Below are 16,868 nucleotides of genomic sequence, written 5' to 3' on the forward strand. Positions count from 1 at the left end.
ATATGATATTAGTATGATGTTGATGTTTTTTATCATGCATATTATTATCTCACTTAAGTATGTTTTAAGTTTGAGTTTTTGTGTATGCAGAAAATCTTTATTGAGAGATTCACTTACCAAAATAAATATGCAACATCGATCAATCTAAATTAACTCAAACAAAGTCTTAGAACATAGAGAGTAACAAATGAAAAAAAAAAGTAGAATGGTCTAAAGTTGGAAGGTAGGGCTGCTCCATTGGTTGATTATTTATGGACCTTTTCGTTTTTCTACTTTTGTGGAATTGAGTTTTCATAATCAACTTCGCCTCCACCATTTCCAATTTGAAAAAGGAATTACATATATCATATTTTCTCTTTAAAATTATTTTTTATTCTAGCATAAATTTTTTAATTTATTCTAAAATAATATATTTTATGCCGCATAGAATAAAATAACATAGATGATATATTTCTGTCATGTAAAATAAAATGTGTTCAGATGGCACATTTTTGTATCATGCAGAGCAAAACTATATTTAATAAATCACGTTTTTACTTTACATGATCCAAACAATTAAATCAAGATATTATTTTAGAGGTGAAATAAAAAGATGTATCATAGGAAGATATTTTTGACTTCCGGTGATCGAAAGATATTTTTCTTAGTGATTAAATTAATATCTTAAGCCCTGAATAAATGCCTAATATTATATATTAATTTTGAATTAGATTATAATTTGATATAGAATTAATTAGTGAGTAAAATGTGATAAATAGAAATGATGGCTAAAGTATAAATAGAACCTAGTGTCTAATAGTATATATTAATATTTTAAGCCTTGTCAATGGATTTGCTATACCAAATGGTTAAGATAAAGATTGGAAAAAATGTCTTTTAGTTAATCTTAATCAATTGAAGAAAAACCCCATTGCCGTGAGCTTGATGAACTATTAAAAAAAATTAAAACTCTAAATTAGGGGTTAACATATTTTAATCATCAAAACCCCAAATTCATTAATTTATTTATTAACGAAACAATAAATAAAAAAATTAATTTTTAAGTTATAAAACTGTTGAGATTTAATAGTACAATCATCCTAAAATTTATTAAGATTATAAATTTGTTCATATACTTCAAAAAATTTAATTTGATCCTGAATTTTAGATTTTAAAGATTAATTAACATGATTGATTTAGAATAAAACTCCTACCCCAAATTCACATTAATTCTTAAATTACAAGTAGTAAAGAGTTGAAATAAAAAGTGATGATCACGTGGGCATAGAAGAGTGTTGAAATTAGAAAATGATATAGTAGACAAAGAGAATAAAAATAATTAAAATTTAAAATATTTTATCCTACCTTTTAAAAAAATAGATGTCAACAATGTATCATCTTTATTTAAGAATCAAGTCTTCATTTTTAAACAAAAATGATAATAGCTTAATTTTACCATACACAAATATTTATTTTTATTTACGATTTAAACTTAATATATTATCGAAGGTATAATATTTATGAAACTATTTAAACTAATATTCTTCAAATATAATTAATATATTACTTTTTAAAAATTAATAAGATATTTTTTATATTAAAAGGGTAAACTACACCATTGATCGGTCACTAATGTTTGAGTTAATTTTAATTTTCCTCACTGATGCTTCAAAAGTAATAAATCGATCACTAACGTTATCGATTGGGTACAAATTGTCACTCGACGTTAACAGCCGTTAACACAAGTGACGAAAAACACAACTGGAACGTGAACTGCTTACATGGACTTTGACCACCACGTTGGACTACCATTGGAAAACAAAAAGACCACAATGTGAAGGTGATGTTCTTATCGAAGAATGAGTTAAATAATAATCTCCTCTCCTCCTCCCTTTCCACCCTGGTTTTTTGTTCCTCGAACTCAAATCACTATAAAATAGTAAGCTTGGCTATGGAGATTGAGATTCTCTCTCTTTCTTCTGAAGAACAACAATGACCTAATCATTTCATGTACCTCTTCAACGATTGACTCACATCGAATCTAATATTTTTCTTGTGGATCTCTTTCTCTTCTGTTTCTCTAATGTTGAGGCCCCCTTTCTGTTGTGTTTTTAAACTAAATAAAGAGAAAGACTTTAACTTGTTCTTCACTTTTGTTTCAATGGCCTGGCTTTGATGATGATGGCTGTGGCTGTCCCTTTCGTGCCTGTATAAGTAGTATTTTATAATTATATATGAATAATATTTTAATTTCATATAGATAAATTTATATTACAGTTTTCAATGCTATTTATTATTATAGCGTTTTAACTATAATAGTCGATTTTAAACTAAACAAAATTTTATTGAATTTCGAATATTATATATTTCATACGGTTGATGATACATCTCTAGCTCGTATACAAGGAGTATACGGGGTATGAGTATTACAAAATCGATCAAAAATTTATCGATCTAATATTAACTCGACCTGATAATCAATTGATCTGATATTGACCCAACTTGATAAACAATTTGGGCTGACTTATCATAGACCTAAAGTAAATCTGAACCGGATTCGATCTAAACCAAATTAAACCTAAGCTAAGTACAATCTAACCCCAAAATGATATGACTTAAATCCAATCAAAACTACCCGATTGCCACATCTAAGTCCTGTAACTGTAAGAGAGAAGACGTTGATTAAAATTAAGCTTCCTGGATTTAATCCAAAAGGGGGGAATTCATTTATCAAAGCTAAATCAATGTAACTAATATAAGTAATGGACTTTGTCCACTTAAAATTAAGATTCAATTACTAAAATAGATATTTTAATCGGTAAATTACAAATTTGATAACTAAACTTTCATGTGATTCCTATTTTTACACACCATACTTTAAAAATTTTCAATTTGCTCACTAAACTTTATACATCGAACTTTTTTGTCACTCAAACGTTAAATAATTAATAGTGTTATGACGTGGAAACTTATACCAAAACGTAGTTTTGAATCTCTAAAACATTTAAATTTGACCAAAACGACGTCGTTTTGGTCTAAATAAAAAATATATTTTCCCCTTTGTTTTCCCCTTTTCTCTCTTTATTCTTCTTCTTCATCCTCTCATTTTCATTTACTCTACTGTGAAAGTTGTGGAAGCTGAGCTGACGAAGAAGACGACGACAAACATGCAATGAAAATCAAAAATTTTTATATTTTCATCCTCTTTATTTTTTTCTCTTTTCCCTTTTTCTTCTTTTTATCCTCTTTATTTTTTGATATTTTCATTTTTAGATTCCAGAGAAAGAAAAATGATTTATTGCGATTTGTTTGGTTCTTGGAACAAGTTTATAATATCTCCATTAGAGCTGCTTGTGGATTTTCATGGTTGCCTAATTAATTTGTAGGTTGGGTTAGGGTTTGGTATATGATTTTGGGTGTAAAGTTAGGGTTAGGGTTTGGTGGTAGGGTGAGCAAAACTTGGCTCAAAAAACTAAAATTTTCAACTCGATTCGACTCGAATTGACTTCGAGTTGCAATTTCATAAACTAAACTCAATTAAAAAAAAATCAAATTCAAATCGAGTTGAAAATGACTCGAATAACTCGAATTATTTTAGTAATTAGTGGATTTATTTTCAAGTTTGAGTCGAGTCTTTGGACTTTATATGATATATGTATATGTATGAAAAAATATGAAGAAATATATTTGTATTGTATATATGGTTATAGAAAGTCATTAAATTGGAATCAAATAATATTATAAATATTATAAATATTTACAATTAAATTTAAACATAAACTCGATAAATCGGCTCAAAAATTTCAAATCAAGTCCGAGTTGTAAATATGACTTGTTAACTCGAATAACTCAAATTTTTTTTACTCAACTCTACTCACTCGAATGTTCACCCCCTAGGATTTGTGGTTAGGGTTTTTTTTGCCGATTAAATTTTATTTTATTAAATAGAAATCTTATGTGGTTGGGTTATAATATTAAAATAAGCCACCTCAACGAGTTGTTAGTGATATAAAGGAGCGACTAAAAAAATTAAATGTATAAAGTTCAGTGAACAAATTGAAAATTTTAAAAGTACGGTGAATAAAATAGAAATCGCATGAAAGTTCAGCTATCGAATTGTAATTTATCCTATTTTAAAATATAATTCCTTTCAATACTATTATACCTAATAACTGGTTTAAGATAAAAACTTCTTTTAAACAAGAGTTGGTAAGTTGCATTATTAGCCATAAACGAGTGAAACCAAAATCGAAACTTGGTCACACTATGACTTTTATATTCCATTACCTAAGATTTGCTATGGCCGACCATTCAACCTAATAAAATTGTAATGTCTTCCTTTTTTTTATCTAGTTTTAACTAATTATAACTTGGCAACGTATCGGGTTGAGCCAGATTGCAACCTAAAATATTTAGCTATTAGGTAAACTACACACTATGACCGACAATTTTGAGTAAGATTTTTTCTTCACCAATTATAAAAAATTATAAAATTATTATTAGTGTTTTCTTAGTTATCCCCGTCAAATGGCTAATAAAATAATAATGTGATAATTTTTAAATTTGATATATTAAAAAGTTTAGCCTTTAGCATTTACATATTGGTCAATTTGATCATGTTTTTAAAAAATTAATTCTCTAGAGTGAGTTCATTTAATCATAGAAATACTCTTTTAAACATGAATTCTAGACTCATTAGGAATACTCGTTTTTCCTTTTCCTAAAGTCACTTCTCCTCTATTTATAATTTCGATTAGTTTTAAAATTTATATAAAAAAAATAACTCTCAAATTTTGTATATGTATCAAACATTGTAAGATTAAATTACATCATATACCACTAAACTTTAATATCTTTATCGATTTTCTTACTAAATTAAAAACTAATATTATTTAAATATTAAACGACTTCAATATATCATTAAATTTTGGGTTAATTACATGATTGATCACTTATGTTTATAATTTGTCCACATTCTTAATTGATTTTAAAAAACATAATATAGTCACATTCGCTTTTATCAAATTAAATATGGTCACTTTTGTTTTTATTTAATTAAGATGTGGCACAACATGTAACTGTCGTTAACAGTTAACATATAAGGTGACTTGATATTTTGGTATAATCACACATTTGGTCCATGTTACTTATTATTTTCTCAATTTCATCATATTTTTAATAAATTAAAAATAAATTAATCCTCCAATCGAATGATGTTTACGTGTCACTGGTGCCATGTGTCGGCCATGTGTCACAACTCGGTTATAGGAATTAACTTTATTTTAATTTATTTTAACTCCAACCGAATGGTGAGACATGACACACTCGTGGCACTAATAACAAGTGGCATCATTTGGTTAGAGAATTAAATTTACTTGAATTTATTAAAAGTATTACTAAATTTGAGAGGATATATAAATAACAGGACCGTATGTTTAATTATACCAAATATTTAACGAAATTAACTTGCGATAATTACATCTTAATTAAAAAAAAAACAAAATAGCATATACTATATTTTTAAAATTAATAAAAAAATATAATACATAAATATAAATATAAATAATCAATCATGTAAGCCTTAAATCTTTAAATTTAACAACATGACTATGCACTATAATTTCATCTGTGTAAAAATGTGACATTCCCACATGCGTTTTTTATTATTATTGTTAGTCGAGTAAGTCTTTGGGCTAAATGCAAATACTGACTATTAGTCAGGATCAACACAAATCGGGTCAAGCCCATTTCGTTTCAACTATATAAATTACCAAATTATCTACAAATTTTTGCATACACCTGTAAAAGAGCCAAGTCGAGTTGAATATTACTAAATGTTAATATTATTAATAATTTATTATTTAAAAATAAAATTTTAATATATAATTTTTATAGTTGTTCGCAAATTTCTCGAATCGAGTATTAAGTAACTCATTTCCTGAGTTGATATAATTTTAGTATCAGTGCAATGATTAGGGAAATTCTTCATGACAATGTTGCAATAATCATTTGAAAGCATACTTTTTCCCTAAGCACTTCGACTCAAGTTAAACACATCATAAAGCTCGCTTGTATCCAAAGTACATGAAACAATACAAAAACATGGAGCAGATCAGAGTTTAATCCATCCTCTAAGATATCGAAACAGACATGGCAGGAGGCCATCCACCTGTCCATTGCAACAGAAGTTCGATCATCGGCAACAGTTTCTACAAATTAAGCTCGCCGCTCAATCTAATCAATGCCACGACACACATTGAAGCGTCTTTTGTCGGTCAGTTGAGAGATGACTCCTTCAGCAAGCATCAACAGTCGGTAACTATTTCATAAATCAATCAGACTCCACAAAAATCTGCAATGCAATGAAAAGAATTAATCATAACCGATATTTATCGATTCAAGATGGCAAGTGAACACGAATACCAACCTCCCATCTGGCAATGGGTCAAAAGTTTTCTCTCTCTCGTGTCGACACTGTAATTCCACTAATTTTCTGGACTCCGAGTTTAATTGCAATCAAGTTCTGCAAATGTAAACGAGATAATTACAAATGAAGCAAAAACGTGCAGTTGCAGAAGGAATAGAAGCAGAACCTATGAACGATATCACACCGTCCATGACGACTTATACAAGGGGAACAATTAGAATAAATATAACCCATCGATAGTAAATAATTGCATGTTGAAAGTTCAGGTCAGAGCCACAACAAAAAAACAGATTGAAGTGTATGGTCCAGAAATTTTCTTCATACCAGATGGAAATCACTGGAACCAAATGCTCCACAAATCACTTTAATGGAGAACTTGTAAGGATAAAGTTCCTGACCAATTCTAACTTATCACTTTCTAATTCTATGGTTCTACTCTCTATAGGGCAGAATAAAAAACCCATGACAACATAGATCTTAAGTTTTGTCACAAGGATGGGAAAGAATTTCTTAAAAGATTTTTCCATAATGCGAAACAAAATGAATTTAGTAAACATAACGAAAAGGACTTATCCAAATTGATTTCAGATGGAATCTTCAAAATTTGCAACTCAATCTCTTTGCGACTGATTGGCTGAAAAAGGGAAATGCATATCAGAATGAGTTTGATTACTTCTTTTAGTTATTGTCTATTGAAGTTATGCAGATCTCAAACTAGCAGAATAAACAGAAGACACAGGATCCATCAGTGTTTTCTTTTCCATTTAAGAAAAAGGAATAAAAATGAAATATTTGTTCAGTATAGTACAGATTTCACAAAAGACAACACAAAACATCTTCTAAAGCTGTAAGAATGTTTTAACTTACTGTGCCAAGAATTTGCTGGGTTTGCAAGCGGCCAAGTTCACCTAAATTTGTACGCCAGGCTATCTGAAGTTTACCAAGAATATTACTCCCGTCCACTTTCATTTGTGCAGAGTCAGGTGAAGCCAATTTCAATTGATAAATGTAATTTTTATCAAAAAAATGATAAGGTATTATGAATTCCCCCACTAGATCTGATAAGAATAGGTGGCTTAAATACCTCTCTGCCACAAAATGGTTATCAGTTTTTTATTAATTAATAATACTTAAATATACAGAATTCAGAACTCAAAGGGTTGCTCGCGCAAGCTACTAATAATAGTAAAAAAATCAAACTATGCATCCATGTGATATATCGGCTACTTACACAGTTGAAGAATTATCTGCAGGATGGAGTTCATCAGCTTTTAGTACTGTAGCACTCCAATGAGGAGCTGGTTCAAACTCAACTTGGTCCATATAAAGATTGTTTTTGTATGATTCTCTATGCAGGCTTCTAAATAGGTAATTTCCTGAGATAGAAAATTCAGCTATTACAAGGACAAAACCCAAGTTAACTTGCAACTTTTACAATCGATAAGGTGGACTTAAACAGATGTCAACAACGGTGCTAGTATAGACTGCATTTCTCATATAGATCAACTATAAAACCAAATGAGGTACTCCAATAATCAGATGGTCCTTACATATCGCAGAAACTGAGTTGCAAGAGAAAAGCACTCACCTGACTTTGCTTATAATACTACAAATGAGAAACAACAAAAAGAAAAAGAAACAGAAGAAAACTCGGAGGCTCGGGTGCACAATGAAGGGTATCCCTAGCCTTGCCCTCCCCTCGCACAATACCCGGTGAAGGAGGGATAAAATACTGAGTCTGTACGAATTTATTTGATATCAATTCCACTTACAAATCACATTGCAATTTATATATTCAAGACATTTGACCCTTTAATTTCTATAGTTTGCATGACATAAAAAGAAGCTATAATAGCAGCATGACTGTCTAGGCTATAAAACTTTCATTAGATAATTCAAGTCAATCTCAACCTACCTTGACAGTGCGGACCTGCACAACAGAGATAAAAGCATTATAATTTTAAATGGAAATCAAAGTTAAAGTGAAGAGAGTCAAATAACAAAGTTGACGCAAAAATGGCACTGAAGCTAGCCAAGGGCAGCATACACAAAAAATTAACTCATTTCTTTAATGGCAAGGGACGGTACCTTGTCCTAAATGATAAAGGGTTCGCAACAACGAACTTGAAAAACTGTGGAAGATATTTTCTCACGCCTAAATTTTGTCTCGCGACAAATAGGTGAAGTTAGAGGAACTAATTAATAAAAAGGAGACAGAAAAATCAAACTACTACATACGTATGAGCTCCAAGTTCCTTGACATCATGTTCCACAATGAAATCATAACGTCCGCCTGCACGTATGAATTCAACAGGTGATTTAGTGGTATCCATTATCCAAGAGGAGGATCCTCTGTCTCTCGGTCTGAATTTCAGCCTACAATAAAACAAAGACTTCTCACTTCTTGAGATTTCGTATCAAACAAAACCACATGTTTTTTTAGTGCAAATGTGTGTGCATGAACTATGAACATCAAATCTAAATCTCCGTTCGGGATTTAACGTAGCATACATGGAAGTAAGTAAAATTAAAGGAGAAAAAGATTTTTAGACTCAAACAAGCTTAAGAAGAAGCACACGATCTAATACTTTTTCGAATTCCATACTAGTAATAAAAAGCTTAGTCAAACACAATTAAGAAGGGAAGAAAATGTTAAGTATCAATGCAATAGATATACAGTTGCAATCACCCTGAAGGCGAGCGAGTGGGTTCCTTGTGGAGCCGTGTTCATGGCTTAAACGAGTTCAGAATCCGACGCTTTGTTACTCTATGTTCCTTTCTCTTGGGAAATTAAGGCTCTTGAGAGAGTCTCAGTGAGACGGAAAGGAAGGCAATGAAATATCGGCTGACGGCGTGATTTTGAGTCAGGACTCGGGACTGAGTACTGTGTTTATGGGCTGAGCCAGATCGGACTACGTTCTGAAAACTTTGTAGATTTTGCTGGCCAAAACCGTGAAAATTTCCAAGTATCATAAAGTAAGACAAAGCTAGACTTAAATGTACCCTACTTACCTAAAGTTATGATATTTATATTGAATTGTCTTCTAAAATATTTCTAGACTTTTTTTTTTGAAATTTAAATCTTTATTTTATTGAAAAATAACTCAAATAGTTAAGTCCTGTTAAAAGTATATAAACAAAGTATACATTTAATCATCCAACTATTTATGTAGTTTATTTTGGTCATACAATTATTTTTCTTCAAAATCATCATCAAGCTTAATTTTAATTTCATTTTTATCTCTCATTATTTTTTCCTAATTTTTCCCCTTCATCATCAGTCTCTCAGTTCTTTCCCCCCTCCTCATAATTCCGAAAGCAAAATAGCATGGGTGAATCAACCCAACCTACCCAAATCAATTTTTTCCAACGTTTTTCAACAAAAACTGTACAAAAAGCAGGATGTGGATAACTCCATTGCCCTCGTCTCCATTCTCCATGGTCGGCAATGACTACGCTGCTTATCTTGCCAGGAACGCCGATGTTATTAACATCCCTTTATCAAACCGCAAGCCCTACGATACTACAATTGTTCATCACCCCTTTATCCAACACCAGACTATGGTGGAATAAACAAAACTCAATTTTGATTGATGAAACTTCATTGACTAGCTTCTATGGAAGCCGGTATATAGTTACATATCTTCCCCAGAATATACATTTCTTAAAAAAGGATACTAAAATAAGGAAAATGCACGAGTTACTAAATCTCACTCGAATATCCCATATATTTAATGCTTTTTCATTTTATCACTTAGTTGGAGACTGCATCAGAAGATTCCAGGGGTAAACGTGATGATGTTGACTCAACTGAATCCTTGGCTAGATGTGATTACATATCCTCATCATCGTAATTATCCTTGGCTATTTTTTCTTTCGAAATTAGGAGGAGCGGCTAAGGTCGTGGGAGCCTGCGGGGAAAAGAAAGTCTCGCGGACTCTGATTAGTGGCATAGAGAAGAAAAAAATATTTTGTCCATTTTAGCAGATAAGTAAGATAGCAGCATAAGACATTTTGTCCAATGTCCATTCCTCCTCTCCTGAAGCTGCCTAAACTGGATCAATATCATATCACACATGCGCCATTATCATGCCTCACGTTTTAGTTCCAAGCGCTAGGAACTTACATACATTAGTATAAGAATACGAAAGGACCTCACACACGATATATCCAATCATCCAGATTTCAAATCCTAGCTTGAGAAGAGTTGGTTTAATTTATACACGATGGACGGGTTTAATTTTATACAAACAAAAATCATGACAAAATCCAGGTAAAAAATAATATTATATATTTTAAATTTGTTTAGTAATATAATTTTTAGTTTTTGATATTTATTTATTTTTTAATATTTTATATTTTAAAAAAATCAATTCTATCATCGAATTTAATAAAAAAATCAATTTAATCTAACTATCCTATCATCAATTAAGCCACCAACTACCATGGACCATAATGTTATCGTAGACATTTATATCAACACCATAATATATTACGTCAGCATTGTAACGATTAACGAACTAGATTCCACCAAGTACCAAGGCCTCATTGAAACTCCTAAACTTAATTAGATGAAAATAGTATCTTTCGAAGCATTACAAAAATTCAAGTACGAAATTCATAACAGCGCAAACCTAAAGGAAAAGCTAAAACCAATTTTTTTTCTTCTAAATTTGAAAACCACATTAAATACATAGATAATTAAAGGGTAAAGTATAGTAATGGTCACTGAAATTTTCTAAAGCTTTCATTTAGGTCCCCCAACTTTTAAAATTTGCAATACAATTCTCCAACATTTAATCCGTTTGCAAAATGGTCCCCGACGTAACCGGCCGTTTAACGTCGTTACACTGTCGTTAGTGCGTTTGTAATATGGTCACTGAACTTTTCAGGCACTTGCATTTAGGTCCCCCAACTTTTAAAACTTGCAACATAGTCCTCAATTCAAAACATGTAAAAAAATATAATTCGTTCACGATATATCAGTCTCATAATCAACATGAACTTATTAAAAAGAATACGAGCTCACAGGACGCCAAAAATCACAGGTCGGATCAATACAATTCCTAGTAAACTAGTACCAGTAGTCTCTCGGATTGAGTCTGAATATTCCACTATGTCGATACTCACAACCAATTCCCTGATTTAAAGAAAAACCAAACAAGAATATCAAAAAAATATAGCCTAGGACCCTCTTTCACTTCTATTATGATGGACTGAATATCTTTCATAAGGAGTACTAGTTTTGATTAAGAATAAAGAAATAAATTAGATGGTTTTGGTTCAAAACTAACACTGAATATCTAGATCATTGACATGTAGTTCCAGAAACATAAAATTTTCAACAAAAAACACACAATGCGAGCTGAAAATGAGAAAGTGTGAAAGAGAAAAATATTACTTCCAGATAGCCCAAAAGAGAAAATAATACCTTCTTGCAAGTGAGAGGAGACTAAGAAATAAACGCAATTGGTGTTGCGTTCCAGCAATTCTTCCTCCATTTTTTCTTTGTAAATAAAAGCTGAAAGATAGAGTACTGCTTGGGTTTACAATTTTACATGGCGGAAAATTGAAGAACAAAAACCAAACGAGAGTGTATGTGAGCGAAAAAAACTGAGAGATGAATGCGCTGTTTGGGATTTCATTATATTTGATCATCTGTTGGAAAATCTTTAACCACAAGAATTAAACGAAGAAATTATTATATGCCATTTATACAAAAAAATTACAGCTTTGTTGGTGACTTTTAACAATGATACTTAGTTCATCTTAGTAGTATTTGTCAACTCTGTATTTTTAACTCCATTTTTTCTCACAAGCATTTCATCAAACATCTATGCTTCACCTGAGATGACCTGTATCTAACATTACACCTTGAATCATTGATGGTCCCGATAGTCCCTTAGTCGGGTATTCTCTCAATGGGCCCTTATTAAAGCCAACACCTCCACATAATTCAAAGTTAGATTATAATTTCCCATGCATCTCTGACTGAAAAGTTACGCTGGAAATGAGAAGAGAGAAGCAAAAAAGGAAATTCGAGATCGAAAATGAATATGGGGTTTAGAATGAAATTGAGGAATGTGTTACAAGTTTTAAAAGTTGGGGACCTAAATGCAAACGCCTAAAAAGTTCAGTGACCATATTGCAAACGTACTAACGGCATTGTAACAGCGTCAAACGACCGGTTACGTCGATGACCATATTGCAAACGGAATAAATGTTGGAGGGATGTATTGCAAGTTTTAAAAATTCGGGGACCTAAATGAAAGCTTTACAAAAGTTCAGTGACCATTACTATACTTTACCCATAATTAAAAAATCACGTTAATTTTCTTCAAAAAGTAAAACAGCCTGAAGTATCTTTTAAGAAAATCAAAATAAATGAAATACATATAAAAGAAAACGTGTTGTATAATTGAATGGATAATGATGATATTACTGCAAATTGTGGCTTTGACTGCGCTGATATCACTGGTCTTCTTTCGACCATTTTTAAATTATTAGATGAGACAAAGTGTCAAATGTGATAAATATAAAATAAATAATTATTATAAATTATATAATAAAAAAAGTTTAAGCGCTGAAGTGGGAAAAAGAGTAGGAGATTAGAGCTGGAGATGACAAAAGTGGGAACCCAGCAGAATCACACAAGCCGAAATCTTTTAACAAATCACCATTTTTCAATCCTCCTTAAACCTAGTTCAACTCCCCATTTTTAAGTTTATTTCTGCCAATACCGGTCTTAATTTCCTCCATTTCATCCTCTGCAAGTAAGCTCATTCTTTTTTCTTTAATTTCTTTGAATGTTTTACTTTAGCGAGATGGTGACGATGAGCTGTTAGTTGATATGTTAATCTTATATTATAGTTTGATTAATTAGCTAAACTTCATTTGAGTTAAACTGCTGTTTTTTGTGAGGATTTGATCTGAATATTGAGGAAGTGTGAGCTTCCTAATTTGGTGAATTTGTTGTTTTGATACTTCTTTTATGATTTTTTTTTAAATAGAGGTGTAAATGTGTGAACTGGGAGAGATCGGTTAGATTTGCGATATTGCAGAGAAAGATGAGTTGCGGTTGCTTTGGTGGATCAGTTGTTAAACGGAGCACCGGTCAGGACACCAGCGATATAGACGGTGAGGATTCTCTTTAAACTTTCGAAAATATAGTCGTTTTTTTATTTTAGAATTTTAGGGTCATTAGAGTTAATTTTTTAATATTATTAGTGTTTATTTTTTAATTTTGAAAATTCTGCAGAGCAATTGCTTTTGAAAATTCTGCAGAGCAATTGCTTCGGAGAGTTAACCATTTCTCAGGCAATCAATTAAGATCAGCCACAGATGATTTTCATTCGAACAATAAAATAGGGCGTGGAGGTTTCGGAACAGTTTACAAGGTGCTTTAAATTTACTTTTGTTTTATTAGTTTATATAAAATCATGCAGAATTAAAATTAATATGTTTATTGATTAATGTAAAATTGAGAATTTTTGAGGTTGGGGTGTTGGGATCAACTGTTCTAATGATCTAATCTATGCTGTTCCGAGTTCTAATTTTTCTCTAGTATTTGTGTTAGATGCATATCATTACAAGCAACGATGGACCCTCAAATTTTAAATTCTCATGAACTTGGATATTTTATTTTCTGTTTATAATCTTTTTCGCATTCTTAAAATTTTATAAGTTCGTCCCCAATATAAAATTCTACATCCGTCAAGGGTATGAATATAATCGTCCGATCACCCTTCAAATGCATAGAAAAACTCAAAAAGAAATGAATATACCTGAATTGGACATATACCAGCATCTAAAACTCACACACCGGTTTGAGCATATTAGGGGTTCAACTATGCATATGTTTCCTTTCAGCTTTAAATTTACTTGTGTTTATATCTTGTTGACGGCTGTGCACAATCACTGGGATATCGGGAATTCCATTAGTACTGCTTCTAATTTCTGTTGATTTTTATCCAAGTTCATCAATGCTATATTTTGGCTTAGACTGATTTCTTTTAAGATTGAGAACATCAGAAAACTAAAACATGAAATTATTAACTGAAATTTAGCTCAGTTGCAACTTTCGATGGTGGCGGACTGAAACTAGAGTCTAGCTAGACCGGGTCAGGATCCTAACCCAAACATGATTTCCTTATTTTGGTCCTCTTTTAGGAAATTCTAGCATTCACTTGTAAATCAAACTTGGTGTCTGACTGATTACACATGTTGCTAGGAATTCTAAAAGATGGAACTGAAGTTGCAGTGAAGACACTTTCTGCCCAATCGAAACAGGGAGCTCGTGAATTTTTAACCGAGATCAATACTATAGCAAATGTCAAGCATCCAAACCTTGTTGAGCTGATAGGGTGTTGTATTCAAGGAACGAATCGGTATTGGTCTATGAATACGTTGAAAATAGAGTCTTGATAAAGTCTTATTAGGTAAGACTGTCTGAAGTTTGTGCTCTAACTTTGAAGACTTGACTCTCATTTTTAAATTCCTTGGTTTGGCAGATCAAAGGAGTACAAATATCAAATTGGATTGGAGCAAAGATCAGCTATTTGCATGGGTATTGCTAGTGGTCTTGCTTTCCTTCATGAAGAACTTGTTCCGCATATCGTTCATAGAGACATCAAATCCAGTAACATACTTCTTACAAAGACTTTAACCCTAAAATCGGAGATTTTGGGTTGGCTAAACTTTTTCGGATAATATCACTCATATTAGTACCCGAATAGCAGGAACAACGTAAGTCACTGCTTCTCTAGCTGCTCTGTCTTCTTTGAGGCTTTTGGTATTGTCATAGAGCATTTGACTTGTTTGAGAAGTCATTCTCTACAAATATAAAGATCCCGATCACCTTAGCATTGTCTTTGAAATCAAAGATGCTTTCATAGATTCATGTTTAATTTGCCAACTTTGACAGCTCAAAAGGGATTCTGAATCCGTATAATCTGCATTGCCTACATGTGAACACATCCTTGCTGACAAACAACAAATTCCGTAAAAACATGATAAGGCAGAGGAAAAAAAAGCTTAATGTTAGTAAGAAATTGGATATGGATAGTATCTGCATTTGATTTCTATAGTTTCCTTGATGAGCTTATCGTAGCTGAATTCATACCAGATATCAAAGAAGAAAAATTGCATAGCAAGTAATAGGGAAAGACTTGGTGCATGCTTTATCCAAACTTTCTCTGGTATCCTATTTCACAATGGAGTTTGGACCAAGTTTCCGTAGTAGGGATAATCAACATTTCAGCCACTGATCTGTGAAAAAAAAAAGTTCCTAGAGATCAGATGTGTCTCTCGGTTTTTGGTTTGTATCTGTGAAAAAAGGTCCCCAGAGATCAGATGCCGTCTCTCGGTTTTTTGTTTCTGAAATCTATAATAATCAGTTTTATATAACGACAAAAATGGAATGGGAATGACTTATGCTTACTTCATCCTGTGTAGTGGTTATTTGGCACCAGAATATGCGTTGGGTGTCAGTTGACCTTGAAGGCTGATGTTTATAGCTTCGGTGTCCTTGTACTCGAAATAATCAGTGGCCGAAGCAGCACGAAGACAAACTGGAGCACGGGATGTTACTCTTGGAATGGGTACGCGCTTATTTTCGTTTACTATAGTTCTTAGTTTTCTTCATGGCTTCAGAGGTCTGAACTTCTGTACATCATTCTTAACCATATTCAGCAGAGCATCCTTTTATTTAGATATTAGAATCATCATATTATTGTTTGCTTTGATAGGCATGGCAGCTCCATGAGGAGGCAGGCTCCTCGAACTCGTGGATCCTGAGCTCGGAGAATTCCTGGAGGAAGAGGTCCTTAGGTACATGAAAGTTTGCCTTTTTCTGCACTCAAGGAGCAGCCAATCGAAGGCCTTTAATGAGCCAGGTTATTAAATGCTGGGACAAAATGTTCAGCTGAACGAAAAAGGACTTATGGCACCGGGATTCTTCCAAGACGGAGAGGCGTCTTCGAGTAAAAAGTTGATCGAATCATCTGCCACATTGGGTGGATTTCAGATGAGTTCTGTTACTGTCACTATCACTGAGGTTACCCCCAGGTGACATTCAAGTGTTCATTTGTTTTCTTTTGTTCTCGTTGTGCAGGCTTGAAAGCATAGCAAGAGGGCATGGAGTTTAGGACCCTTTTTCTTAGGTAAATGAAGTTGAAAGCCTGATGTTGGTTCAATGTATCCTATTAGTTTTAGGAATTAGTTTTGCAATTTTTCTTGTTATATTTTATTAATTATTAATTCAAAATTCTCAAATGTTGTTTTTTTTAATTGTAATTTGCTTAAAAAAATAAAATATAGTAAACAAGAAGTCTCTTTTTTTAATTATCTCGCTCTTCTAATTCAGCTACCTTGAACAATTTGCTAGACAATAAATAAAACAATAAAAGAAAATACATAATCGAACAGAAAATAAAATAAGAATAAAATATAAATCATTTATTCG

At 32.0% G+C, this 16,868-nt stretch overlaps 1 long non-coding RNA gene and 2 pseudogenes across 1 annotated transcript; 2 read left to right on the forward strand and 1 right to left on the reverse strand.

The window, feature by feature from the left end:
- Window positions 1-6,893: 6,893 nt before the first annotated feature.
- On the reverse strand, window positions 6,894-9,846 carry LOC120189961 (annotated as a pseudogene).
- A 3,163-nt stretch (window positions 9,847-13,009) lies between these two features.
- On the forward strand, window positions 13,010-13,798 carry LOC120189316. Its single transcript, XR_005522508.1, has 3 exons — window positions 13,010-13,179; window positions 13,417-13,543; window positions 13,691-13,798. It is a non-coding gene; the product is annotated as an uncharacterized LOC120189316 (long non-coding RNA).
- An 828-nt stretch (window positions 13,799-14,626) lies between these two features.
- On the forward strand, window positions 14,627-16,665 carry LOC120189972 (annotated as a pseudogene).
- Window positions 16,666-16,868: the final 203 nt, after the last annotated feature.

The sequence above is a fragment of the Hibiscus syriacus genome, unplaced genomic scaffold (genome assembly GCF_006381635.1).
Source record: "Hibiscus syriacus cultivar Baekdansim isolate YM2019G1 unplaced genomic scaffold, ASM638163v2 tig00004072_pilon, whole genome shotgun sequence".
Classification (NCBI taxonomy): Eukaryota; Viridiplantae; Streptophyta; class Magnoliopsida; order Malvales; family Malvaceae; genus Hibiscus; species Hibiscus syriacus.